The sequence below is a fragment of the Pongo abelii genome, chromosome 13 (assembly GCF_028885655.2).
Source record: "Pongo abelii isolate AG06213 chromosome 13, NHGRI_mPonAbe1-v2.0_pri, whole genome shotgun sequence".
NCBI classification, from domain to species: domain Eukaryota; kingdom Metazoa; phylum Chordata; class Mammalia; order Primates; family Hominidae; genus Pongo; species Pongo abelii.
In genome coordinates this window covers 20771836-20799731 of record NC_071998.2, presented here as the reverse complement: position 1 = coordinate 20799731, position 27896 = coordinate 20771836, and the positions used below count along the sequence as shown (strand labels likewise).

General features: G+C 44.0%; 1 pseudogene; it reads left to right on the top strand.

Annotated features, from left to right (window-relative positions):
• The first annotated feature begins 5923 nt into the window (after positions 1–5923).
• LOC112134972 (large ribosomal subunit protein eL32-like) lies at positions 5924–7224 on the top strand (annotated as a pseudogene).
• Positions 7225–27896: the final 20672 nt, after the last annotated feature.

The window sequence follows — 27896 nt, the reverse complement described above, 5'->3', positions numbered from 1 at the left end:
CTGGCCACCCAGGCTGAAGCTGAATCCCAGCTGGCGTGGAGGGGAGAGGGTGGCGAGGGGCGGGGTCATGCTCCTTGGTCCTGAAGGACCACATACCCCAAGTGAATAGACCTCCACTCTTTCTCCAGACCCAATCAGAAAGCCTGAGTCACTGGTGTTCCCTGCCCCCTTGGCCAAAGAAGTCAGCTCAGTACCCTCCCCTGTCATGAGAGCCAGGGAGGAGGGCAAGAACATTTGTAGAGATGCCTTCAGCAAGCCTCACACAACATCCTTTGATCCTTGAAGCCACCCTGGAAAGGTGTGCACAGCCCTGGGTTAGGAGCTACAGTACAATGCCACTTGAGCCCCAGGCCCTGTCCAGAAGGGAAACAAACCTCGACTTAGATGGTAAGAGAGTGAAGATGTGTGCAAGCAAAGAGAGATCTGGGAGAACTGCGCAAGGTACTGAAGCCAGACTCTGGAAAGGGGGAGCCTGGAGGGGACATCTCTAGAGGGTGACCTGAGATGAGTGTTGAAGGGTAAGTAGGACTTTGCTAGATAAATAAGGATCAGATGGCATAATTAAGATCTGCACTTTGCAGAAGAGGCTACTGGATATCAACATACAAGCAAAATACTGAAAAAAGAGCTGCCCAAGGGTTTGGGAACAATGTAGGAATGGCAAATGCTTCTGAGGGAAGGAATTCACAATGGTTTGAGGAATAGGACAAAGGAAGGAAGATGGCTAGGGTGGGCAGGCCCCTGCTGTACCTCATGAAGATTGTCAGAGCAGCAGCTAAGACATATTCTCCCCTTACCATATGGAGTAAATGGACCCGCAGGCCAAAGGGAAGAAATAAGAGAAAGGCCCTAGGACCAAAGGAGAGAAACATAGCAAAGCTTACTCTCCATCAGTTTCTTGGATTTTTTTTTTTTGAACTTTCTCCCCTGGGAAGTTTGCACAAAGTTCCCTCAATAACCTCAGTCTGGAAAAGCAAACCAACCACCCTCAGCCTGGAATGCTCCTCATGAACTTTACCAAATCCTCTCAGGCTGTAAAGACCCCCCCAGAGCCGCAGCTGGTGGCCACCATTCTCTGCTCAGGCCACGTAGCCCTGAGCTCACCCTTCCTGTTACCTTATGGGTTGGAGATGTAGTGTCTGTGTCCAGTTCTCACCACTCCTCCTAGTCTCCTGGCTCCCATGGGCAGGACTTCTCCTTTGGGCACCAGCTTTTCTGGAAGTAAGTCATTCTGTTCCCTTATAACAGTAGCTTCTACACTTCAGTGTGAGAAGAATCACATACAGATCCCTGGGCCTCAGCCCCAGAGAGCTTGGTTTAGTGCTATGAGACCGAGCTTGGAACCTGAATGTCTAGTAACTTCTCCAGGTGAGTAGGATGCAGGAAGTACCTGGACCATCCATTGAGAAACACTGGCTTAAAAGCTTTTTCAGAGCAAGGACTAAGCCACTGTGATTCACTGACCCCTACCCCACTCACCAGGTCTACACCTGTCTAAACACCCTGAACTAGAACTTGTGAGGCTGGCAACATCCAGATCCCCAAAGTATCAGCAGCCATATTGATAAACCCTTCCTGATTTGCCCCAAAAGGACCAAAAAAAGTCTGACTTTGGTAATGGATGTGCCCCCTTCCTCTCATTTTAATTCAATTCTATTCAGCAAAGACAGCCTTGTGCTTAGTCCTGGAGGGAGATGAGAGCCTCCTGCCTCAAGTTGCTCAAAGTCACACTGAAGAAATAAGCCTTTAATCCATGGAAGAACTTGATCCAGCTTTTTTTTTTTTTTTTTTGAGACAGTCTTGTTCTGTCACCCAGGCTGGAGTGCAGTGGCACGATCTCAGCTCACTGAAACCTCCGACTCCCAGGTTCAAGTGATTATCGTGCCTCAGCCTCCCAAGTAGCTGGGATTACAGGCGCACACCACCACACTTGGCTAATTTTTGTATTTTTAGTAGAGACAGGGTTTCGCCATGTTGGCCAAGCTGGTCTCTAACTCCCGGCCTCAAGTGATCCACCCACCTTGGCCTCCCAAAGTGCTGGGATTATAGGCGTGACCCACCGCAACTGGCCCAGGCTTTTAATTATATACAATTAGGAAAATAAAAGTGGAGTCCTCCCTTCCTGCTAGGGAAATCTATGAAGATTTCTTAAAGGAGGCAGCATTTGATCTGGAAGAGTGAGTTGAAAAGAAAGGGAAAAGGATGCTACAGACCAACAGTTCAATATGATGAGCAATGGCTTGGAGGGAGAAAATGCTTGGCTTATTTAAGAACTGGCAAGGCAGGAGAATAGAGAGAATTCCCTGGTGATGAAAGAGACCAGTTGAGGAAACAGAGTCCTCAAGGACTGAATTAATCTTTTTTTTTTTTTTTTTTTTAAGACAAGGTCTCACTCTGTCACCCAGGCTGGAGTGCAGTGGTCCCACCATGGCTTACTGCAGCCTTGATCTCCCATGCTCAAGTGATTGTCCTGCCTCAGCTTCCTGAATACCTGGGACTACAGGCATGCGCCACCATGCCCGGCTAATGTTTGTATTTTTTGTAGAGACAGGGTTTCACCAGGTTGTCCAAGCTGGTCTCAAACTCCTGGGCTTAAGCCATCCACCTGCCTTGGCTTCCCAAAGTGCTGGGATTACAAGCATGAGCCACCATGCCCAGCCTACAGCAATCTTAAGGTCTGATCCACTTACACACCCCAGGGTTTGCTACTCCCAGGTAACACTCATGGGAACATCTGAACTTCCTTTGGAGATTTGCAAGACTCTCTTGCTGGCCTCCCTGGCTGAGCAGGAGTCACTATGCCTGCTTTTGTGGGCTTTTGTGTCTGCACTGTGTCTAGGGTTATTCCACTAGTGAGCATATCAGACTTCCCCTGGGTGCCACACTTATGCGAATGCCTTTGTCACACTGTCATGGCTCCTTTTCCTCTTCCCTTCCTCTCATGAAAGCACTGAGACAGTGTCTGATCTCTCTCTGCAACCCCAAAACAGCACAGGACTTGCACATAAAAATGCTCATTTGAGAGTCTGATGAATGAATAAATGTGGTGACGGTAAAATCCTCCCTGAACTGGTCCTCTGCAGCCCATGACTCTAGCTCTCACTTCACCACATCCTAGAAGCATGACATCACCTCTGTTCCCCCTCAGTTTGCTAACCTGTAAAATGGGGAGAATAAGTGCCACCCACTCAACCTATTTCTCATGGCAGTTGTGAGGACCAAATGATATAACAGCTGGGATTTGCTTCACAAAGTATTGTTAGGATGGGTTTGGACTCCCCAGTGCTGCTTAGAGAAAATCTTTTTTTTTTTTTTTTTTGAGACAGAGTCTCGCTCTGTCACCCAGGCTGGAGTGCAATGCAATGATCTCAGCTCACTGCAACCTCTGCCTCCCAGGTTCAAGCGATTCTCCTGCCTCAGCCTCCAGAGTAGCTGGGATTACAGGCGCCTGCCACCATGCCTGGCTAATTTTTGTATTTTTAGTAGAGATGGGGTTTTACCTTGTTGGCCAGGCTAGTCTAAAATCCCTGACCTTGTGATCCACCTGTCTCGGCCTCCCAAAGTGCTGGGATTACAGGTGTGAGCTACCGTGCCTGGCAGAAAACCTTTTTTGATAACCTAAATGCATTTCTCCTTTGGTAGAGGAGCCAATGGCCCAGCATTTGACAGGAGGTATGAATGCAGGTTTGTATAGGAAGAGGCCGACAGTACTCATGAGTTGAAAAATTGTGTTTATTTTTAAAGTATCCTTTTCCAGCACTGAAAGAGAGAAAGCAAAGAACAAAAAATTCAACTCAAGCACATCTGAGAGCCATAAGGTTAACAGCTGTCATGATACTGCTGCTAAAATTCTGAAAAGACAATGTTGGATCTAGACTTGCTGGGATGAAACACAGCTGGGCAGAGCTGAAAGGGGGAAAAATACCCTCAGATCCTAAAGGAAAAATGAAAAGACAAAATTGCAGTCAACAATGCATTAATGAGGTGAATTCTACTGTATATATACACACACACATACACACACACAGACACACACCCTATAAATTGCAGAAAGAATTTCACTCTGTAGAAAACAAGGCTCAGAAAGATGAGTCCTAAGTGTTCAGTCTGACTCTCCACCAACCCCCACCCTCAGGAGTCTTCCAGTGGGCATTCTCCTGAGAGAGAAACTAGAATAGGCCAGAGCATTTAAGATGGTGCAACCAGTAGTTTATTAATTAGTGTACAGGCAGGGTGCAATGGCTCACTCCTGTAATCCCAGCAGTTGGGAGGCTAAGGTGGGTGGATCGCTTGAGTTCAAGATCAGCCTAGATAACATGGCAAAACCCTGTCTCTAGAAAAAATTACAAAAATTAGCCAGGGGTGGTGATGCGTGCCTGTAGCCCCAGCTACTCAGGTGGCTAAGATGGCAGGATCACTTGAGCCTGGGAGGTTGAGGCTGCAATGAGCCGTGATGGCACCACTGCACTCCAGCCTCAGTGACAGAGTGAGACACTGTCTCAAAAAAAAAATTAATGTACAAATGCACCCCAACTTACAATGGGGTTGCATCCTGATAAACCCACCATAAATTGAAGATACCTTAAGTCACAAATGTTGTTAATACACCTACTGAACACCATAGCTTAGCCTAGCCTACCTTAAACATAGTCAGCATACTTACATTAGCCTACAGTAGGGCAAAATCATCTGGCCACACAACACATTGCAGAGTGTCAATAGTTTAGCCTCATGATCACGGGGCTGACTGAGAGCTGAGGCTCACTGCTGCTGCCCAGCATTGAGAGAGTGTCTTACTGCATATTCTGGTATGATACCCAGGGAAAAGAGCACAGTTCAGAATTTAGTATGATTTCTACTCAGCACATACTGCTTTCACACTATTGTAAAGTGGAAAAGTCCTAAGTAAAACCATCATAAGTTTGGGATCATCTATATTGCTAAGTAAGTGACAATCAATTGGTAAATAGTTCATTAGTAGCATAGGGACTTGGGTTAGTGGGCCTCATTTAATTGTATGAACTGTATCCAGGCTGGCCTCTCTACAGCATCCCAGTGAACAGTGGTCCATTCTAAGGTTGAATACCTCCAGGGACAGTGAGCTCATGAACCCCTTGCCTTCTAGGCAGTCCTTTCCCTCACTGAGCACAAATTAGCTTCCATACAGCTTCTTGCCACTGGTCTAAGTTCTGCTCTTTGGAAGTCATCACCCTCAGGAAAGAACAAACAAGGTGGCACAGCAAACGATCCTGTGAAAAAAATCTGCTCTGAAATTCCAGAGGAAGAGATCTGCTCAGACAGATCTTTTCATGGGAACCCTCACTGTGCCACTTTGAAGGGCATTACAACATCTCCTCTATGTCTTTGGATGTCTTTGGAATAATCCCAGTTGGAAGGGATGGTGGTTTTGGAATGTTAACTAGAGGAAGCACATTCAGGAGTAAAGCAAGGGCAGGATCATGGAGCTGAGAGCCTAATCTTATAGAAAACTTCTGCAATCCCATTCCCCTGGCTGTGTCCCATTGAGATACAGATTCGCATACAATCTATTTTTAAAAGGACATTCCCTGCCAGGCACAGTGGCTCATGCCTGTAATCCCAGCACTTTGGGAGGCTGAGGTGGGCAGATCATCTGAGGTCAGGAGTTTGAGACCAGCTTGGCCAACATGGTGAAATCCCATCTCTACTAAAAATACAAAAATTAGTCAGGCGTGGTGGCCTGCGCCTGTGATCCCAGCTACCTGGGAGGCTGAGGCAGGAGAATAGCTTGAATCCGGGAGGCAAAGGTTGTGGTGAACCGAGATCGCGCCACTGCACTCCAGCTTGGGCAACAGAGTGAGACTCTGTCTCAAAAAATAAAAGGCCATTGCCCTTTCTTCCTCGGTGCTGCCTATGGAGGTGGCAGCCACCTCCTACTCACATCATGGCTACCCTCAGACCCCTCGTGAAGCCCAAGATTTTCAAAAAGAGGAACAAGACATTCACCTGGCAGCAGTCAGACTGATATGTCGAAATTAAGTGTAACTGGCAGACACCTAGAGGTATTGACAACAGGATTCAGAGAAGGTTCAAGAGCCAGCTCTTGATGTCCAACACTGGTTATGGGAGCAACAAAAAAACAAAGCACATGCTGCCCAGTAACTTACAGAAATTCCTGGTCCACAACATCAAGGAGCTGGAAGTGCTGCTGAGGTGCAACAAATCTTACTGTGCTGAGATCACTTACAATGTTTCCTCCAAGAACCACAAAACAATTGTGGAAAGAGCAGCCCAGCTGGCCATCAGAGTCACCAGTCACAAAGCAAGGCTATGCAGCAAAGAAAATGAATAGACAGCCCATGTGCCCATTTTATTTCTGTTTAAATAAAAATTGCAAAAAAAAAAAAAAAGGAAAAGAAAAAGAAAAGAAAAGGACATTGCTATAAGAACCACTGTGAAATCATAGGCCCATTTGCTAAAACAGCCCTGGGAGACAGCTGAGTCCATCCCTTCTCCCATTTTGCAGATGAAGTCACTAAGGCCCAGAGAAGGAAGTAGAATTGCCAAAGGTTCTACAGTGAGTTCATGGGAGGGGCAAGAGTCATGAGAAAACAGACATCTCTTGGGCACTCACTGGGCACTGTGCTTTGCATACATGATCATATTCCATCCTCAAAACAAACCTGTGCAACAGGTTTTGTTAGTACTCCGGTTTCACAGATGAAGCCTCAACCCTGAGGCTCAGACACTGGGAAGTTGCCCAGGATCACACAGTTAGGAGACGGCAGAGCTGGAATTTGAAAGCCAGTCTGATTTTCCACACAAATCGTTTGACCACTAACACTTTAGGGTTGCCTAAAACCCAGGCCCCGTCTCCCCACTCCCCTAAGTCCACTCTATCCCTGTAGTCCTCCATTATGTTACACTGACTCCTAAAGAAAAAAGATCTAGATGGTCACAGCTCTGGAGGATTTGCAAAGCACTTCTGTGCCTCCCTGCACATCATCTCAGGAGATCCTGATACCAGACCCAGGTTGTAGCCTGGGCAGAAATAGCATGCTCATTTCACAAAGCAAGAACTGTTGGGTTTCCTTCAATCTAATGATTTCACCACCGTCTGTGCGATAGCTGAGCAAAGTCAACAGGTTGAGAAACTCCTGTGGTAGGAATGGGGACCCATGACCTGCCAATAGGGAAGAACAGACATACAGAACTTGGCCAGGGAAACTTTTAATCCAGAAGAAAAAAGTGTATTTTCTCTCCTTATATGTTTTAAATAGAATAATGAGATAATCCTGGATTTTAAAAACTCAACTCTGGTGTTAATATTTTAATTTATTCTCAGAAGGGTAGGAGGGTCTAGAGGAAATGCAAAATGTGAGTCTTATTTTATGATTTGCTATGGTAAGCCACATTTAATCCCTTTCTTCAGTGAAAGGATTTCCGAAGGATACAACACAATGTACCTGTCTGTTGCCTTCATTGTATTTTTTCCCAGATTTTTATTTAGTTTGCAATGTTACAACAATAAGGGAAATTAAAAGGAAAGAAAATTATCCGTAATCCTACCACCCTAACAAATGAACTGTTCAGTGTTCCTCTTACTTCAGGCAAAATTTACATGGGTGATTTATGAGTGTAGTTACAGCCTCGTATTCATTCGGCTTTCTCACTTGACAGTTTATCATTATCATGCCACAGGTCTTCATGATTATCATTTAAAAATAAATGTTTTAATAATTATTTTAATAGCTGCTTAATACTCTTTTAAGAGGATATATCATTCCCTAGTATTATATGTTTAGAAGGACTCCAGTTTTTCACTATCACAGATAATCCCGAAGTGCATGTCTTCATACATATCACATTCTCCTGTTTTTGTCATTTCTTTAAAATCCCCAGATCTAGATTTGCTGGGTCAAAGGGCCTGAATGCTTGCATGGCTCTTGATATATATGGGCAAATCGCTTCCCCAAAGGCTTTTATACGTTTACTTTGCCTCTAGTAATGGATGAGGAGGACAGTCTCATACCATGCTCTTGCCACAACCAAGGGAAATCTACCAACAAATGAAATGTAACTTGATAAGCAACGTTTTTACTTCATTTTGACAAATGGCTTGACAAGCCTGTCGCAGGCTCTCTATTCTCTTATCTCTGTTGCTGTCATAAATTAAGTGCCTATACCAAGAATTTGGGAAAGTGCCAAAGCAATTATTATACCCATTTTATAGCTGAGGAAACTGAGTCTCAACTCAGGGTTTTTCCCAATAGGCTGGACAGTGAGTAAGTGGAAGTGCTGAGACTTTGGTAATATCATCAACTGTTGTGAACCAAAGATGATGCATGGGTTTCTTATAACCTCCTGGAATGTCTTCTGGGGTTTGTTTTGTTTTTTAATCCCCCAGGTTTTTGGAGAAGCTGGGAAACGTGTTTACATCAGGTATGTTTGTAACCTCTTTAACAAGTATCATCGTCCTCTGCCCGCCTCCAATTGCTACTTAAAGCACGTGCTTAGTTTGGAGGAGAATTTTGATATATTTTTTTTTGCTGGAGAATCTCTCACCTTCAAAGCTGGAAGGAATGTCAGACAGAATCTCATACCACTGGCTTATTTTGGAGATGGAGAAACTGAGGCCCAAAGAAGAGAAAAGACTTGCCCAGTTTCATTCACAGAGCTGGCAGCAGAGTTAGGATCTACGCCCTGGTTTAAAATGTTGCCTAGAGCACATCAGTGGGTCACTCGTGTTTTGTGAGATATTCATAAGTATAGTTTCTTTTTTCTCACTCCTGTTGCCCAGGCAAGAGTGTAGTGGCACAATCACGTCTCATTGCAGCCTCAACTTCCCGGGCTCAAGTGATCCTCCTGCCTCTTTTTTTTTTTTTTTTTTTTTTTTTTTTTAATTTTCTGTAGAAATGAGGTTTCACTATGTTATCCAGCCTGGTCTCAAACTCCTAGGCTCAAGTGATACTCTTGCCTCAGCCTGCCAAAGTGTTGGAATTTCAAGCGTGAGCCACTGCATCTGGCCCACAAGTGAATATTTTTTAAAAGCAGTGAGAACTATCTGAGAAACACTAGATACCTTATGTTTCTTTTGGAATTCCCTGGTGAAATAAGTCTCGGTAACACTAAGCTAATGTGAAACAGATTTATTTATTAAAGGACTTCCCAAAGTGTAATACCCCAAATGACATTTGTTTATTTTTATTTTGTTTTGGCAGGGTTTTTTTGTGTGTGTGTGTGTTTTGGTCATTGTTGTTTTATGTTGAGCAAATATTTTCTTTTTACTGGATTTTACTTTTAAATTATAATTTGCTCTTCTTTTTGGACTAGGGAGTACATACATATGGCTCAAATTTAAAAGGTACAGAGAGAACCTGAGGGAAAGTCTCTTCCTACCTCTGCCCCTCAACCACCCGGTATACCTCCCTGGTAACCTTGTAATCAGTGTTACCGTACTCTTGCAGAGTTATGTTTCTGCTTAATGATATATCTTGGTGATTGTTCCACACTGGTACTTTAAGGGCTTCCTTGTTCTCCTTCATATATTTTTCCTGCAGTGGGGTATTCTGATCAACACACATTTAAATCTCCAATTGGAAGATAGTCTCTACCCTCAGGGAGCATACAGTTTTCCTGCAAAAATGAGGTGTGTTCATTATGACTGCTGAAAGAAGGGAGCAGGTGCACTGGGAAGAGATAGAAAGTGTGGTAGGCAAGCAGAGGAAAGAGGTCACTCTCAGTTGAGTTTGGATATTGGATGGGAGCTGGGACCTGAGAAACTGCCTGTTGCAGGTGAGTCTCTGGCTGATGGACAGTGACAAACTGTCTTTTGTTTTAAAACAAAGAAGGTCAACATGTGTATAGATCTGGCCAACATGAACATTTAGCTGCTGAGCACAAAAGCTTGATTTTTATTAGCTATATTTGTTGCCCATATATTGGAACAGATCTTAAAGTGGAAGTCAGACGTGTATTATCAGATATCATTTGGAGTAATGAGTATATTTTCCTAATCTTTCCAACGCCAACCTAAAAACTCATCTCAAAAGCATGCATACTAATTAATTTGTTTTCCATATAGTAATAAGATTAACAACCTCGCATTTACACGGGGTACTGAGTCATGCTCAAATAAAACAAGTTCTAATGAGAAAAATTGAATGCGGCAGCAAATCATGTCCCACCCGGCAATCCAGGTTTATGTGTGTTTGTCTGTCTTTGCTACACGTATTTTTGTCAGGATCTCACTGTAAACAAGATGATTTCTTTCATGTTGGGTTAGTCTAGGTAAATTTGTTTAATGAACAACAAAGTCATTGTAAACATTGCACAAATCTGAGTGCCTGGCAGCATGGCTAGGAATCTTTTAAGCTGCTTCAAAAAATGAAACGTGTTCACCAAAAAAAAAACAATATTGACAGAAAACACTATTAATATGTCAAGGCTCTTAGACATGCAGCCTGGCTCAATTCTATTCTGAACAATAGAAGAATTTGTGATGGGATGACATGTGATCTTGCACAGTCACTCTACCTCGCCTAATCTGGGCCTCAGTTTCTTCTTCTGTTAACTGGATAGAATCCACCTGCTAATCATCAGTATCAGCTGGAAGTGGAGGGTAGGAAGTGGGAGCTTTAAAATATACACATGGCCAAGCTGTCCTACTAAATTCCAGTTCTATCAGAGCCCAAAACCCTAATCTCTGGGGGCTGGGGTCCCAGGATCTACATTTTTAAAAACAAATTTTTCATGTGATTTGATGATCAGGCAGGTTTGGGACCCTCTGAACTGGACAGATTACCACTAAGATCTTTTCCAGATTTCATGACCATCAAAACTGATGATTCTAAAAACTCATCTTGGAAAATACTGTTGTGTGTCTGGGCAGAAGAAGAACACTGGTAAGGGAGGCAGGATTCTGGATTTGAGTCCTAGGGCTCCCCTCAAGCTATCCAGGGCACACTGGAAAAGCCATGCCAGGCGCAGTGGCTCACGCCTGTAATCCTAGAACTTTGGGAGGCTGAGGTGGGTGGATCAGCTGAGGTCAGGAGTTCAAGACCAGCCTGGCCAACGTGGTGAAACCCCATCTATACAACAATACAAAAATTAGTCGAGCATAATGACAGGTGCCTATAATCCCAGGTACTCGGGAGGCTGAGACGGGAGAATCACTTGAACCCGGGAAATGGTGGTTGCAGTGAGCCGAGATCGCGCCACTGCACTCTAGCCTGGGCAGCTGAGCAAGACTCCTGTCTCAAAAAAAAAAAAAAAAAACCACTTCACTCTGGACCTTAGTCTCTTCATCCACAAAGTAAAGGCACTGGAGCAGGCAGTCTCAGGGCCTTCCTCTCACATTCTGCAGCCTAATTCTGGTTCCTTTGGGATTCATTGGTTGCATATAAACCACCCTTAGATGACTGAATACAGAGACTGGTCAGGGAGGCTGGGTGGGTTCATCTGCGGTAGCCTACCCATTCTTCCTGAGGCCCAGGGAATCTCTTCTGCCTTCTACCCTTGGTGGGTCTCACCCCTCCAGCTCTTTCAGAGAGGCTGAGGGTGTGTTCTGGCCCAGAGCCAGGCACCTCCTCAACCGTCACTCCTTTCCTTCATTTAGGACTCAACTTATTCCAGTTTTTTCTGTTCCTCCAAGACAAGATCTACAAAAGATCCACTGATACCTTATCCCTCAGAGATCCCCTACATAGTAAATCCCCAAAAGTATCTGAGAAATGAGAATGATTGAGTGAATGAATGTCACAGGATAGTCCTTCCTGGTGTTTTTTTTTTTTTTTTTTTTTTTTTTGAGACAGAGTCTCACTCTGTTGCCCAGGCTAGAGTGCAGTGGCACGATCTCGGCTCACTGCAACCTCTGCCTCTCAGGTTCAAGTGATTCTCCTGCCTCAGCCTCCCTAGTAGCTGGGATTACAGGTGTCTGCGACCATGCCCAGCTAATTTTTGTATTTTTAGTAGAAACGGGGTTTCACCATGTTGGTCAGGATGGTCTCAAACTCCTGACCTCGTGATCCACCCGCCTCGGCCTCCCAAAGTGCTGGGATTACAGGCATGAGCCACCGTGCCTGGCTTCCAGCTTTAACATTCAATGCCTCTATCCCTCTCTGTCCTCAGAGGGTTCATCCTCAGTGAGGTGAAAGAAGACAAAGTCTTGTCAGGTCTACATACCGCAAAGGACCATGCAGAGTGGGCTGCTTCAGCCAAACGTCGAGCCTGTCAGTTTTACTAACCTCATATAAATGGGATTATACTGGATGTATTCTCTGTGTCTTGTTTTTCATCCAACATTACATTCTATATCCTTACTAGGATGGGGATTATCAGGGATCACCTTTAATTATTCATTAAACTACATACATATGCTTTACGCATTTTCAGTATCTGCACTATACTTCACAATAAAAGAAGAAGACTTCAGGGAACCCAAGACAATTACCATTTGTTTTCAACTGACAACCTAGAATGAGTGTTCTCTTTTAGTCTTAAAAAAAAGTGGTTGAGTGTAGTGGCTCACATCTGTAATCCCAGAACTTTGGGACGTGGAGGCAGGAGGATCACTTGAGACCAAGAATTCAAGGCTAGCCTGGACAACATGGCAGATCCTCATCTCTACAAAAAATAAAATATTAGCTGGGCAAGGTAATGCCTGTAGTCCCAGCGACTTGGGAGGCTGAGGCAGGAGGATCACCTGGCTGCAGTAAGCCAAGATCACGTCACTGCACTCCAGAGTGACAGCCTGTCTCAAAAAAAAGAAAAAAGTGACTTGGAACCTGCAAGATCTTCACAAAAGGTAAGAACCTTGGGGAAGTTTTTCACCTGGGAACTTTACCTGAAAGCTTGGCTTTTTTTCACCCCTTGGCGAGTATTCAGTCAACAGAAGCATTGCCCTCACTTTATGGGTCACACATCACATAACGCTGTGTCTCTCCTACCAAGTGGCCTAACCTGTCTGAGCTTTAGTTTCTTCATATGGAAAACGATGATGTCACTGGCAGCATGGTGGGGGTTGTGGAGGATGCCGACATAAATGAAGTATGAGGACACGACTTACCATACTCTATGATTGGGTCTAAATCTGCACATGTGGCAAGGTAACAGTGTGGAAAATGGGGGTTATATGCTTTGTGTTGATAAAATTGAGAAAGAGTTAGGGGAAATCATTTTCCACTAGGAGATCCAGTTCAGCAACACTTTAGTATTACCTGCCTAGGCTGCCTCATGCATTGCTCTGTGGGGAGTCAGGGTTTAATGAAGTAGGATAAACCACACACACACATTAGTTAGCATCAGCACAGGCAGGATTAACTTTACACTCCATTTGCAAGAGAAAAGCTCCTCTCCTAGAGTTTGTTATAAAGGGATTTAGAATCACAGAATGATAGAGCTGGACGAGAGCCCCTAAGACATCATCATAATCCTATTCCATCATTTTACAAAGGGTCAAACTGAAGTCCAGAGAGCAGAAGAGACCTGTCCAAGGTCACCTCCTCAATTAGCACAGAGCTCAGGTTGGACCCCAGTCTCCAGATCCCCAGGCCTACATCCTCTCCACTTTCTTCTGTATTGCTTAACCACTGCCTTGTAACAAAGGTAGGGTAGCGTATTTCTCTTTCTGGCTTTGCTCTATAACCCTTGATACTCACACCCTCCATATTCAGTTTTCATGGTATATGAGCAAGATTTGCATGTACCCAACTGAGCCGGCCTCCCTCATGTCAGTGTAGCTTTGCACTTGCTGTTTCCTTTGTCTTCATTGGTCTTCCCTCTCTACTGTTTCTAGAGAGACTCTATTCAGTGTTGCCTTCCCCAGGAATTCTTCTCTGAACCATGCCCTCTCCCATCTCTCTAGACTTTGAGCTCCTCTAGAGTAGGGACTACATCTTTGTATCTCACTGCCTAGCAGAGGAATGGCATGTGGCAGACACAGGGTAAACATTTGTTGAATGAATAAATGGCCAGATAAAATAATAATTAAATGCATGAATGAATGAAGTGAAAGGCAGGTAGGAAGCAGTATGGGTCTCAAACAACCTGGAGCTCTTAACAACTTGCCAATTTAGTTCAAGTCCTTCCTTGTGGAGCTCTGGCCAGTTCTAGATGCTTTTCATGACAACCACGGTCCATGACCTGCCTCCTTGGGATGGCCTGGACTCTGACCACATATCACTGAGCTGAATCTACCATATCCCTGGGCTTTCATCTCAGGCCCCAAATAGACTGTCAATGAGCCATCAATTCTGTCCTTGCCACCATCTTCAACCAGTTTTCCCAGGGCTGCCTGCACTGGGGGATACACCTAGGAAATTTCCATGTGAGACGTGAAGCCTATTTCTTCAGGGTGACCGCGCCCCTCAGGGTGGAGTGCCAACACAGATTCCCCACGGGCATCTCAATTCTAGCAACTTGATTAAAGAAGGCACCTTCAGATGTCTCTTGTTTATATAGACTCCCGAGAGGGAAAGTTGGGAGTGTGTATAAGTACCTATATACATGTATATGACTGGGATAGGTATTGAAGTAGAAGTCAGGAGACTAGGGGTTCAGCACCAAATTTGTCAGCATGGCAAAATGGTTAAGCATGTGGACTCTGGAATTGTACTGCTGGGTTAGAATCCCAGCTCTCGCACTTACTAGCTGTTCAGCCTTGGGGAGGTTACCTAACCGTGGTGTGCTTCGTTTCCCCACCTATAGAATGGAGACAATGACATTCTCTACCTCATAGAGCTGATGTGAAGAACACATGAGGTAGGCCGGGCTCCGTGGCTCACACATGTAATCTCAGTGCTTTGAGAGGCCAAGACGAAAGGATCGCTTGAACCCAGGAGTTTGAGGTTACAGTGAACTATGATCATGCCACTGCAATCCAGTCTGGTGACAGAGTGAGACTCAGTCTCTGGAAAAAAAAAAAAAAAGATATGTGAGGTAATATATGTAATGTGTTTAGAATAGTGCCGGGCACATAGTAAGTGTTAAATAAATGTTAGGAATTATTATTTTCTCAGACCCTTAGTTCATGTTATTCCTTCTGCCTGGAATGTTCTACCCTCTGGCTTTCTGCATGCCCAGCTCCTTCTCCTTCAAGTCTCCACTTAATGTCATCTCTTCAGGGAGACCTTCCTTGACCTTATCTAGAATATATTTTCCCCCTCACCCCTGCATCACTGAATACATGGAGAATGGACCAGGGTGTTTCTAAATCCCTTCTGGTTCTTACCTTGTGTATTTTCCACAATGTTATTATTTTTTAGGCACAGGGTTCCTCCCATAAGCCTAGGCTGTTCATTTATGTGATTAACAGAGTAACAAACTTGTAAACTGCAGGCATATTTGATTTGGAACAGGCTGAAGAATCTGGCACCATCCACTGGGCCACTGATTGTATTTCCAGTTTGCATCTGGTCCTTCTTGTTACATCTTTTCTCCTGTGCCAGGAGTATCATTGCCAAAAGTGGTCAGAGACTTAAAAGTTTACTTTTTCGTTTTAGCAGCATCAGTAAACTGGATTATCAAAGTTTTGTCTTCCCTCTTTGAAACTCCCAAAAGAAAAGAAATCACAAAAACAAATCTTGCCATACAAAGAAAATGAGACAAAGAATGTAATCATAATACTAGCAAATGGTTTTCAGACTGACATCTGTACATTAAGAATATGTAAAAATACCAATTTCATGCTCTGACAACTTATTCTGCATCAGGGGTGGGGTAATGCCTTGGGAATGCCAAATGTCAAAGCATTACATAATGTCAGCTATTCATGTGCTTCTTTGATGAGCTATCACTGGGAATGAGAATTCCTTAAGGGAGAGATGTCTTAAAAAGTGGAGGGGAGAGGGAAAGCATAAGAAAAGGAAAGAAAGGAAGGAAAGAAGGGACAAAGGAAGAGAGATGCTGTCAAAATCATAATGAGTAATTGTGTAAAGAAAAGTTAACGTGTGTGTATATGTATATATATATTTTTTTTTTTTTGAGACAGATTCTCCCTCTGTCACCCAGGCTAGAGTGCAGTGGCTCAATCTCAGCCCACTGCAACCTCCAACTCCTGGGTTCAAGTGATTCTCGCGCCTCAGCCTTTGAGTAGCTGGAATTACAGGCAAGTGCCACCAAACCCAGCTAATTTTTGTATTTTAGTAGAGACAGGGTTTCACCATGTTGGCCAGGCTGGTCTCAAACTCCTGACCTCATGTGATACATCCACTTTGACCTCCCAAAGGGAGGAGATTACAGGTGTGAGCCATCATGCCCTGCCTATATATTTTTAAACAGTACATACAATCCCAGATCTAAGCCACCATATGTAGGGTTTACTTATCTCTGTTTTGATTTTCCACAATTAGAACATGCATGTTTAATTTCTTTTCTTTCATAGGTGTAACTATGCTTTTTTTTTTGCCTGAATTTTTGTAACATCCACAGAAATCCAAGTGAAAAATGTTTCCATCATCCTATTGCTCCTAGTAATCAAACTTGCTGATTTTTTTCTGTTCTGTTCTAGTTTTTGTCCAAATGCATAATATCCCACAGTGGCTATTATAAGCAAAAATTCACATGTCTTCTAAAATTGTATCATAGGAATTTCCCCACATTATTATATGGACTTCATAATGACCATCTTAATTATTTAAGAATATTCTGAAGTATACTCACTTGTACTATAATTTACTTACCCATTCTCATGTTATTGTACTTTAGGGTACCTCTCCACTTTTTATAGTTATAGGTAGTACCTATTAAATGTCTTTCACATTCAACATACTTTTAATGCATTCAACAAACTTTTTTTTTTTTTTTTGAGAGGGGTTTGTCTCATTTTGTCACTTAGGCTGGAGTATAGGTGGTAAGATCTCAGCTCACTGCAACCTCGGCCTCCCAGGCTGAAGTGATCTTCCCACCTTAGCCTCCTGAGTAGCTGGTATTACACGCATGTGCCACCATGCCTGGTAATTTTTTTTTTTTGTATTTTTGGTAGAGACAGGGTTTCACCATGTTGCCCAGGCTGGTCTTGAACTCCTGAGCTCAGGCAATCCTCCCACCTTGGCATCCCAAAATGCTGGGGTTACAGGCGTGGACTACCTACCACCCTCGGCCTGCATTGAATAAACTTTTATATGACATGTGCTGTGTTCGACAGTAGGGATTATCTGGAAGGATCCTGCTTCAGGGTCTAGGGACGGAGATGGACAAATGGACACACAACTGCAATTCAGAGCTCCAGTGCCTTGCTTCCCAAAGTGCGGTTCATCGACAAGAAGCATCAGCATCACCTGGAAGCTTCTTAGAATGGAAACTCTCAGGCCTCGCCCTAGGCCTACTGAATGAGAATCTGAATTTTAACAAGATCCCCCGATGATTCATGTGTACATGAAAAGCTTGAGAAATCTGCCAATCCCAGGGTTTTTCTACCTCGATGGGTCACTTGATTGATAATTCCCAGTCTCTTCAGCCTCTTCTCTACTTTTCCACAGCCATAAGCATGCTTAGGTCTCTCTTACCTTAAAAGACCCAGTAAAAAATCTACAAACCTCCCTTGGCTTGGGTCCCTCTCTAGTATGGGCTTCATAAGAAGACCTTCTGTGTGTTCCTCCATAATCTCATCTCCTACACCCTCCTCAATCCAGAGCACTCTGATTTCTGCTCCCCACTTCACTCTAACTGCTCTGAAGATGGGCTCCGGGGCCCCCCTAGCTCCCCACACATCCAGTGGCCTCTCTAGTTTTCATTTCCCTTTCTTTCCCAGTGTTATCAGACACCACAATCAATCCTATCTCCCAAACTCTCTTCCCAAAGTCACCAGTCCCTCTCAGTTTTCTCCTATTTCTCTTACCATGCTATAGTGGTATCTGATCCTTCCCCCTCAATCCTTCAGCTCCCTGGTCTGCCTCCTAAACCTTGAGGTTCAACTCCAGGGTGCTGTCCTTGATTCTCTTCTCACTCTACACATTGCCCTTCAATAAGTTCATTCCTGCCCGAGATTGCAATGATCATCTCTCGACTGAAGACTCCCCAATACACAACACATGTAGATGCAGAGCTCTCTCTTCCTGTGCCTTTCTTCTCTCTCCAATTGCCCACCAGGCTTTAGCACCTGGATGTCCCAGCACTTCAAATCAATGAGTTCAAGAGTGGTCCCCTTAAACATCTACTCTTTCTCTGGTTTCTCTGTCTGAATAAATGGTTCCACCAGCCACCCAGTGATTCTCTCCTCCTCCCCCACCCCCAACAAGTTACTATGTACTGTTGATTCTCTCTCTGCTCCATCTCTCAGATCTATACCCCATGTCATTCCCCTGATTTAGTTCTCGTCACCTCTCTCCAGGATGACTACCACAGTTGCTCAACTGGTCTCCTTGCCTCTGCTCCCACCCTCAACATCCCATCCTTCTCCAATCTAAAGTGATGGTATTATTTATAATATGAAAATATGATCCTTTTTTTCGAGACACGGTGTGTCACTCTGTTGCCAAGGCTGGAGTGTAGGTGACACGATCACAGCCCACTGCAGCCTCATCCTCCCTGGACTCAGGCAATCCTCCCACCCCAGCCTCCCAAGTAGCTGGGACTCCAGGCATGCACACCCCCATGCCCAGCTAATTTTTGTGTTTTTTGCAGAGACAGGGTTTCAACATTCTGCTAGGCTGGTCTTGAACTCCTGGACTCAGGCAATCTGCCCATCTTGGCCTCCCAAAGTGCTAGGATTATAGGCATGAGCCACCGTGCCTGGCCTTGAAAATATGATCTTAACATATCTCTGCGACTGCTGTTAAACCTTTCCAAGGATGTCCAGACGTATTCAGTCAAAACCTCAGAGAGGTAGGATGAAGACGGCAGTTTTGCTGTTCCATTCTCCCTCAATTGCAAATTACTGGCCAACAAATAACATCCTTGGGCCAGGCGCAGTGGCTCACGCTTGTGATCCCAGCACTTTGGGAGGCCAAGGCAGGAGGATTGCTTGAGCCCAGGAGTTCAAGACCAGCCTGGGCAACATAGTGAGACTGTCTCTTTTAAATAATAATAATAAAATAAATAATAAAGAAAAAAAGACAAATAACATCCTTGGCCCTGCACTTCAGGCACTACAGAACCAGCAGAGTCCTTGGGAATTAAAAGAATACTCCCTTCCAGCCGGGCACGGAGGCTCACGCCTGTAATCCCAGCACTTTGGGAGGCGAAGGCGGGCGGATCACGAGGTCAGGAGATTGAGACCATTCTGGCTAATGTGGTGAAACCCCGTCTCTACTAAAAATACAAAAAAATTAGCTGGGCATGGTGGTGGGCGCCTGTAGTCCCAGCTACTCGGGAGTCTGAGGCAGGAGAATGGCATGAACCGGAGGTTGCAGTGAGCCGAGATTGTACCACTGCACTCCAGTCTGGTGACAGAGCTAGATTCTGTCTCAAAAAAAACAAAACAAAACAAAACAAAACAAAAAACTCCCTTCCTACTGCAAGGTCTGTGATAGACTTTAGAACAGCACAGCACCCTGCAGAGAGAGGCTACTAAAGTAGGGGAGTTCTTAAAAACTAGCACATTGACTCTGCCAGCCCAGATATGGCCAAAAGATTCTACTATTTTCCCTTTCTTGGAGCATGTGTCTCCAGGCCACAGAGACCCCATGCAGTGGTGTGCTAATAACTGGCTCTCAGGGGGAGGATGTCCAGAAGTAAAGCAACTGCTGATTTTCATAGTATATAAATATTCCCACAGTGGTTGATTTCAAGTTACCACCTCGAAGGTGCTGAACACTTTGTTGGGAAGAGATGCGCAGCAGCACATCATTATATAGCATCTCCACCATACAGATAAAATAGAGGTAACTTACCTTTAGAGCTAAGACAATAGGACAATAATTAGGGCTGGGCGTGCTGGCTCATGCCTGTGATCCTAGCACTTTGGGAGGCTGAGGCAGGAGGATCGCTTGAGCCCAGGCATTTGAGACCAGTGTGGGCAAACATAGGAAGACTCATCTCTACAAAGTGTTAAAAAGTAAAGTAGCAGGCATGGTGGTGAACATCTATAGTTCCACTTTCTCAGGAAGCTGAGCCGAGAGGTTCACTTGAGCCCAGGAGTTTGAGTTTACAGAGAGCTATGATTGTGCCACTGCACTGTAGCCTTGGCAACAGAGAAAGACTGTGTTCCAAAAACAAAACAAAACAAAAAAACTAGAATTAGGAAGTGAATTTTGAATATTTATTACCATTTGAAAAATATAACTTCTTTTTTTTTTTTTTTTGAGACAGGGTCTCACTCTGTCCCCCAGACTGGAGTGCAGTGGTGTGATCTCGGCTCACCACCACCTCTGCCTCCCGGGTACAAGTGATTCTCCTGCCTCAGCCTCCCAAGTAGCTGAGATTACAGGTGGGCGCCACTACTGCCCAGCTAATTTTTGTATTTTTAGTAGAGATGAGGTTTCACCATGTTGGCCAGGCTAGTCTCAAACTCCTGACCTCAAATGATCCACTTGCCTCAGCCTCCCAAACTGCTGGGATTACAGGCATGAGCCACTGCACCCAGCCTGAAAAATATAATTTATTGAATTGTAAGTTTACATAATTTAATTTATAAGAATGACTGGGCTTAACAACCAGCTTGCAAAATTCCTTAAGATTCGACAATCAGTTTTCTGAGCCAGTCTGAGTTAGCTCAGGAACAATGCTGCCTCTATCCCACCATAACTGTGTTACCCCTCGCCTGGTCTCAGGCAATAGTCTCCTAACTGGCCTAACCTCCAGTCCCACCTTCCCTATACTAGCCATTAGAAAGGGTGTAAAAAACATGTAATTGACCACATTACTCTTCTTAAAACTTTCCATGTCTTGATTGTCCTGAGGATAAAATCCAATTCCTTACCTACCATACCTGGACTTTGTGACCAGACCCAAACCTTCCTCTACAGCTTCCCAGTAAGTCTACTCTTTCACGGTGTTTTCCTCTCTCCCTCCATTCCCCAACATGCTGTGCTCCAGTCAGGCCAGCTCACTTGCAGTTTCACAAATACACAAAGCTGAGTCATGCCATGGCTCTGGCAGAGCCTAATGGCTGGTGAGCTTCAGCCTGATCCTGGTTTCTGCACAGAGAACACTCACTCTTACGTCAAGATTCAGAGAATCACTTGTGCAAACTTTTCTCATTCTCTTAGTTACATATGAACTCCTACTCTTGTGTTGCCATGAGTTCCATAATACTTCTCTCTTAGAAGCTGTGAGTACCTTATTTCGCATTTCTTTTTCTTTTTTTGTTAGTAGAGATGAGGGCTTGTCATGTTGCCCAGGCTGGTCTTGAACTCCTGGCCTCCAGCAATCCTCCTGCCTTGGCCTCCCAAAGTGTTGGGATTATAGGCATGAGCCACCGTGTCTGGCTGCATTTATTTATATATCTCTTTTTTTTCTATTGGATTATAAACACTCAATATAGGACTGGAGAAGATACCTACAGAGCGGGAGCTCAAGTAAGTATCTGTTAAATGACCAAACGAATGAGGGCCAAGGAAGCTCTAAAGTTGAGGTCTCAAGGGCCTGGATACAAAGACAGTGTGGTGAAGACCAGGAGGCTGCATCAGTCCTGTTCTTGCTCTTGCTTAATCAAAGAAGGCATGTCTTCCCGCTGAGAAAGAGGAACTTAGCATTGGAAGGGAATTTGAAGGTTCTGTAGCTCTCAAGAAGAGTCAGTTTCTAATTCTGACACATATTACAACATGGATGAACCTTTTTTATTTTTTCAGACAGGGCCTTGCAAGTTGGTACCACTTGCATTCCAGGCTAAAATGCAAGTGGTATAAACACAGCTCAATGCAGCCTTGACTTCCTAGGCGCAAGTGATCCTCCCACCTCAGCTTCCCAAGTAGCTAGGACAACAGGCACACATCTCCATGTCTGGCTAATTTGTATAGTTTTTGTAGAGACGAAGTCTCGGACATTGCCCAGGCTGGTCTCAAACTCTGCCCCAAGTGATCCTCCTGCGTTAGCCCCCCAAAGTGTTGTGATTACAGGCACGAGCCACCTCACCTAGCCCTGGATAAACCTTGAAGACATTATGCTAAATGAAATAAGTCAGACACAAAAGGACACATATGGTCGGGCCCAGTAGTGCACGCCTGTAATGCTGATGGCACGTGCCTGTATTCCCAACTACTTGGGAGTGTGAAGTGGGAGGATCACTTGAGCCCGGGAGGTGGAGGTTGCAGTGAGCTGAGATCATGCCACTGTACTCCAGCCTGGGTGACAGAGCCAGACCCTGTCTCAAAAAAAATAAAAAGGACAAATATTATGTGATTCCACTTATATAACATACCCAGAACAGTCAAATTCTTAGAGCTGGAAAGTAGAATGGTGGTTGCCAGGGACCAAGGAAAGAAGGGAGTGGGGAATTATTGCTTTCTGGGTACAGAGTTTCAGTTTGGGAAGACGAAAAAGCTCTGCAGATGGATGGTAGTGATGGTTGTATAACGATGTGAATGTATGTAATACCACTCAACTATACTCTTAAAAATTATTAAATTGGTAATTTTTTTTTTTTTTTTTTTTGAGACAGCGTCTCTGACTCTGTCACCCAGGCTGGAGTGCTGTAGGGCAATCATAGCACACTGCAGCCTCAACCTTCCAGGCTCAATCAATTCTCTCACCTCAGCCTCACAAGTAGCTGAGACTATAGGAACATGCCCCAACACCAGGATAATTTTTTTTTTTTTTTTTTTGAGATGGAGTCTCCCTCTGTCACCCAGGCTGGCGTGCAGTGGCATGATCTCGGCTCACTGCAACCCCCACCTCCCAGGTTCGAGTAATTCTCCTGCCTCAGCCTCCCAAGTAGCTGGGACTACAGGCACGCACAACCACACCTGGCTAATTTTTATATTTTCAGTAGAAACGGGGTTTAGACATGTTGGTCAGGCTGGTCTCAAACTCGTGACCTCAAGTGATCTGCCCACTTGACCTCCCAAAGTGCTGGGATTACAGGCACGAGCCACCATGCCCAGCCTATTTTACCACAATTTTTTAAAAAGGAGAATCACTCTGTCTCAAAAGAAAAAAGGAAAAAAAAAAAAAAAAAAAAAAAAAAAGGAGAATCAGTCCCTAGATCTGAGGACCTGAGTCTAGGGGATCAGAGGAGGAGGGTGGAAGTGAAAATAGAGCAGTGATGGGACTTCTTTTATGAATGGCCTCTCTGCCTTCCTCCCTCCCTTTTCCCTCCAATACTGGCTGGGCCATGTGCTATTTTGGGGGCAAATGCATATGCTTGTGTGCACTCAGAGATGAATAAGACAGAGCACCTGCCCTGGAGGAGTCAGCGCTACAGATAAGTCAGGGAGGAAGTATGTAAGCCAACTTCACAGGTGGAATGATAAGTAAAATTATACGTCATGACCCTAAATCTTCCCATTCTCCTCCTTTCGCCTCTGACCTCAGTGCATGCTTCTGAGTCTCCATAAGAGGAAACTGCACAATATTCCTTGAATCAAGGTTAGATGAGAAGATTTAATAGCATTAGGAGAAATATCTGGGTCCAATTATGGAGCTTTAAATGGAGCCTTTATATTTCACACTTGGAATTAAGGTTACTGAATTCTCTAGATGTTTTCAAATAAGCCAAACTATCGCACAGATAACAGGAGAGTAATTGGAAATGGATGGAGAGAGACCTTGAGCATAAGCAATCTGAGGAAACAGTTTAAACAAGCCCACGGTATCCTTTGCAGAAGATCTATTAGCAATGGATGCATACGTCGAAGAATCTTAGAATTGGGGAGCTTAACAGGACCTGCCTTGGCAATTATGAAGTCTGTTTCCTCATTTTACAGATGAGAAAATGAAGTGCACAGAGAGAAAGTGGCTTGAAAGTTCACACAGGAAAATTATGTCATACCTGGCACAATAATCCTGTCCTTTGAATTTAGTTGAGGGCTCTTGATTTTTCTGCTCACCTGTTGCTTTGCTTCAATAAAATGTTGTAAAGTTTCCTTTATAAGTATGATTTTCTCTTCTAATACTGGAATGAGTCAGAGAGGGAGAAGTAAGTCCTTGCAAATGATAAATATATACTGCTATGGGTTGAATTGTGTCACCCCAAATGATATGGTGAAGTCCTAAACCCTAATATCTCAGAATGTGACCTTATTTGGCTGGGTGTGGTGGCTCATACCTGTAATTCTGGCATGTTGGGAGGCCTAGGTAGGCAGATTGCCTGAGCTCAGGAGTTGGAGACCAGACTGGGCAACATGGTGAAACTGTCTCTACTAAAAACACAAAAAATTATCTTTAGCTGCTCTGGAGGCTGAGGCACACGAATCACTTGAACCCAGGAGGTGGAAGTTACAGTGAGCTGAGATTGCACCACTGCACTCCAGCCTGGGTGACAGAGCAAGACTCTGTCTCCAACAAAAGAAAAAAAAAAGTGACCTTATTTGGAAACCAGTGTCATTGGAGATATCAGTTAAGATACGATGGGTTCTTAATTCAGTATGACTGATGGCCTTATAGGAAGAAGAAGGAGACATGCAGGGAGAAGATGTAGCCATGTGATGACAGAGGCAAGGTTGGAGTGATGCATCTACAAACCAAGGATTGCCAAGAACCTACAGAAGCCAGGAAGAGGCAAGGAGGGTTCTTCCCTAAAGCCATCAGAAAGCACGGACCTGCCAACATCTTGATCTCAGACTTCTAGCCTCCAAAACTGTGAGAAAAGAAATTATTGCTATTTTAAGTCACCCCATTTTTTTCATAATTTGTTGTGGGAAGCCCTAGGAAATGAATACAGTACATAAACGTTGCCAGCATGTGAGTTTCCTTGGGCCAAAAGAAGTGGGTTCCATCAGGCCTTGGGGTAGAGGCAGTTATGAAACAAAAGTTGGGCTGGGCTCGAATATTTGGTAGCGATAAGCCCCAAAGTTCAAGCAGCCAGCATGTCCTAATCAGATTCTAATCTGGGATACTAACAATGGATGATGAGCAGAATCAGAAGCAAAGGTGGAGGAAATATTTGTCTTCCCATTTGAAGAAGTTGCAGTTCCAAATCTTCGATACAGCAACTCTGATTGGGATATGAAGTTTTATGGTTTATGCAAGTTGCATCTCTCAGGTACACATAGCTGACATGAAAAGCAGCAAGCTCTCTTCCTTGTTCCCACTAAACTCCTCCTACCCCATAGCCAGTCACAGACTTCTATATGATCCAAAGCCAGAAAAGATTATAAGGTGGTTGTTAAAACCTCACTCACTTTGGAGTGTTGCTGGACCACTGCAGGCTGACTTCAGTCCAGAGAGATGTGCCCATTTACTCGGTGTTAAGTCTTTGAATTAGAGTCTCCGCAGGAAACAGGTGTACATTCTGAATGAGGAACTGAGGAAAGTTTCATGAAGGGATGGTTTACAGAGGGGTGGGCAGAACTCAGGGCAGACAACAAGGTATGGTACCCTAGGGCTAGCCATTGCAGGGAGCATTCACCTTTTAGTTACACCTAAAAGGGCAAGGAAGGGAGGGAGTGGCTGTATGAAGAAGGTCACCTGACAGGAGCTGTGGTCTTTTGTAGAGGAACGCAATCAACTCATGGAGACGCAGCAGAGAGGGAGCCAGCACACTAACGGTGTGACTTCATTCCCCTCCTGTCCTCCTAAATTTAGCCCATGCTGCCTATTGTCCAACCCCAACCAAAGACTGAAAGACAAGGAAGCTCTTCATACTTAATGGTGATAGACTGAAAACTTTCCGCCTAAGAGCAGAAACAATATAAGGATGCCTGCTTTCATCACTGCTACTCAGTATGGTACTGGGAATCCTAGCAGTTTGGGAAGAAAAAGTAAAACACTTTCATCATTTGAAATCACAATAGTCATCCAAACTGGAAAGGAAGAAATATTTATAGTTGCAGAAGACAGGATTCTACATATAGAAAATCCCAAGGAATACACAAAAGATCTATTAGATCTAGTCAGTGAATTTAGCAAAGTTGCAGGGTACAAGATGAGCTCACAAAAACCAGTGGTGTTTATATACATTATCAAAAAACGATCCTAAAAAAAAAATTCCAGAAGAATAAAATACAATTCTTAGGAATAAATTTAACCAAGGAGGAAAGACTTGTACACTGAAAGTTATAAAACTTCTGAATAAAATTTAAAAAGACCTAATTTAATGTAATGAAATTCCATTGTTATATATCAGAAAACTTATGGCAATACTCCTAAAATGATCTACGGATTCAATGGAATCCCTATCAAAACTCCAATGGCCATTTTTGCAAAAATGGAAAGATTGATCCTGAGATTTATAGGAAATTGCGTGGGGCCCCAAACAGCCAAAACAATCTTGAAAAAGAGAAACAAAGTTGGAGAACTCCCACTTTCTGATTTCTTTCTTTCTTTCTTTCTTTCTTTCTTTCTTTCTTTCTTTAAGAGATGGAGTCTTGCTCTGTCACCCAGGCTGGAGTGCAGTGGCATGATCTTAGCTCACTGCAACCTCTGCCTCCTGGGTTCAAGCAATTCTCCTGCCTCAGCCTCTTGAGTAGCTGGGACTACAGGTGCACATTGCCACTCCTGGCTAATCTTTTGTATTTTAGTAGAGACAGGGTTTACTACAAAACTACAGTAATCAAAGCAGTGTGATACCATCATAAGGATGGACATATAGACCAACAGAATAAAGTTGAGAGTCCAGAAACGAACCCAAACACCTATGGTCACCTGATTTTCAACAAGCGTGCCAAGAACATTCAGTGGGGGAATAAACAGTCTCTTCAAAATAGTGCTGGGAGAACTGGAAAACTACATGCAAAAGAATGAAGTTGGAGCCCTACCTCACTTCATATACAAAGAGTAACTTGAAATGGATCAATGACCTAAATACAAGAGCTAAAAGTATAAAACTACTTTAGAAGAAAACATAGGGGTAAATCTTCATGAGTTTGGATTTGGCAATGGATTCTTAAAAGACCCCAAAGCACAAGCAACAAAAGAAAAAATAGATCAATTAGATTTCACAAAAATTAAAACTTTTGCAAATCAAAGGATATTATCAATAAAGTGAAAAGGCAACCTACAGAATGGGAGGAAATATTTACAAATCATATCTCATAAGGGTTTAGTGTCCAGAATATATAAAGAATGCTTACAATTCAAAACAAAAATACAAACAATTTGCAAATGGGTAGTGAGGCCAGGATGGTGGCTCATGCCTGTAATCTCAGCACTTTGGGATGCCAAGGCAGGTGGATCACCTGAGGCCAGGAGTTCAAGACCAGCCTGGCCAACATGGTGACACCCCATCTCTATTAAAAATACAAAACTTAGCCAGGCATGGTGGCGCCTGCTTGTGATCTCAGCTACTGGAGAGGCTGAGGCAGGAGAATCACTTAAACCGGGAATTAAACGGAGGTTGCAGTGAGCTGAGATCATGCCACTGCACTCCGGCCTAGGCGACAGAGTCAGACCTCTCCCCTGCCACCCCGCCCCCAGAAAAAGAATGAAGCACCGATACACGCTACAGCTTGGATGAACCTCAAACATTTTTGTGTTACGTAAAAGGAGCCAGACACAAAAAGTTACATATTGTATGAGTCCTTATACATGACGTACCTTGAATAGGCAAATCCCTTGAGACAGAAAGCAGATTCATGGTTGTCAGAGAATGAGGAAGGGGAGATGGGGAGTTATTACTTAAAGCATATAGAATATTCTTCTGGGGGTGATGAAAAAGTTTTGAAACCAGAGAGAGGTGGTGGTGGTTGTATTAGGTTGGTGCAAAAGTAACTGTGGTTTTTGTCAAAACTTTTAATTACTTTTAATGGCAACTACTTTGCGCCAACTTAATGCAACATTGTGAATGCACTAAATGCTGCTGAACTGTACACTTTTGAATGATTAATGGGGCAGGGCTCCGTGGTTCCTGCCTGTAATCCCAGCGCTTTGGGAGGCTAAGGCAG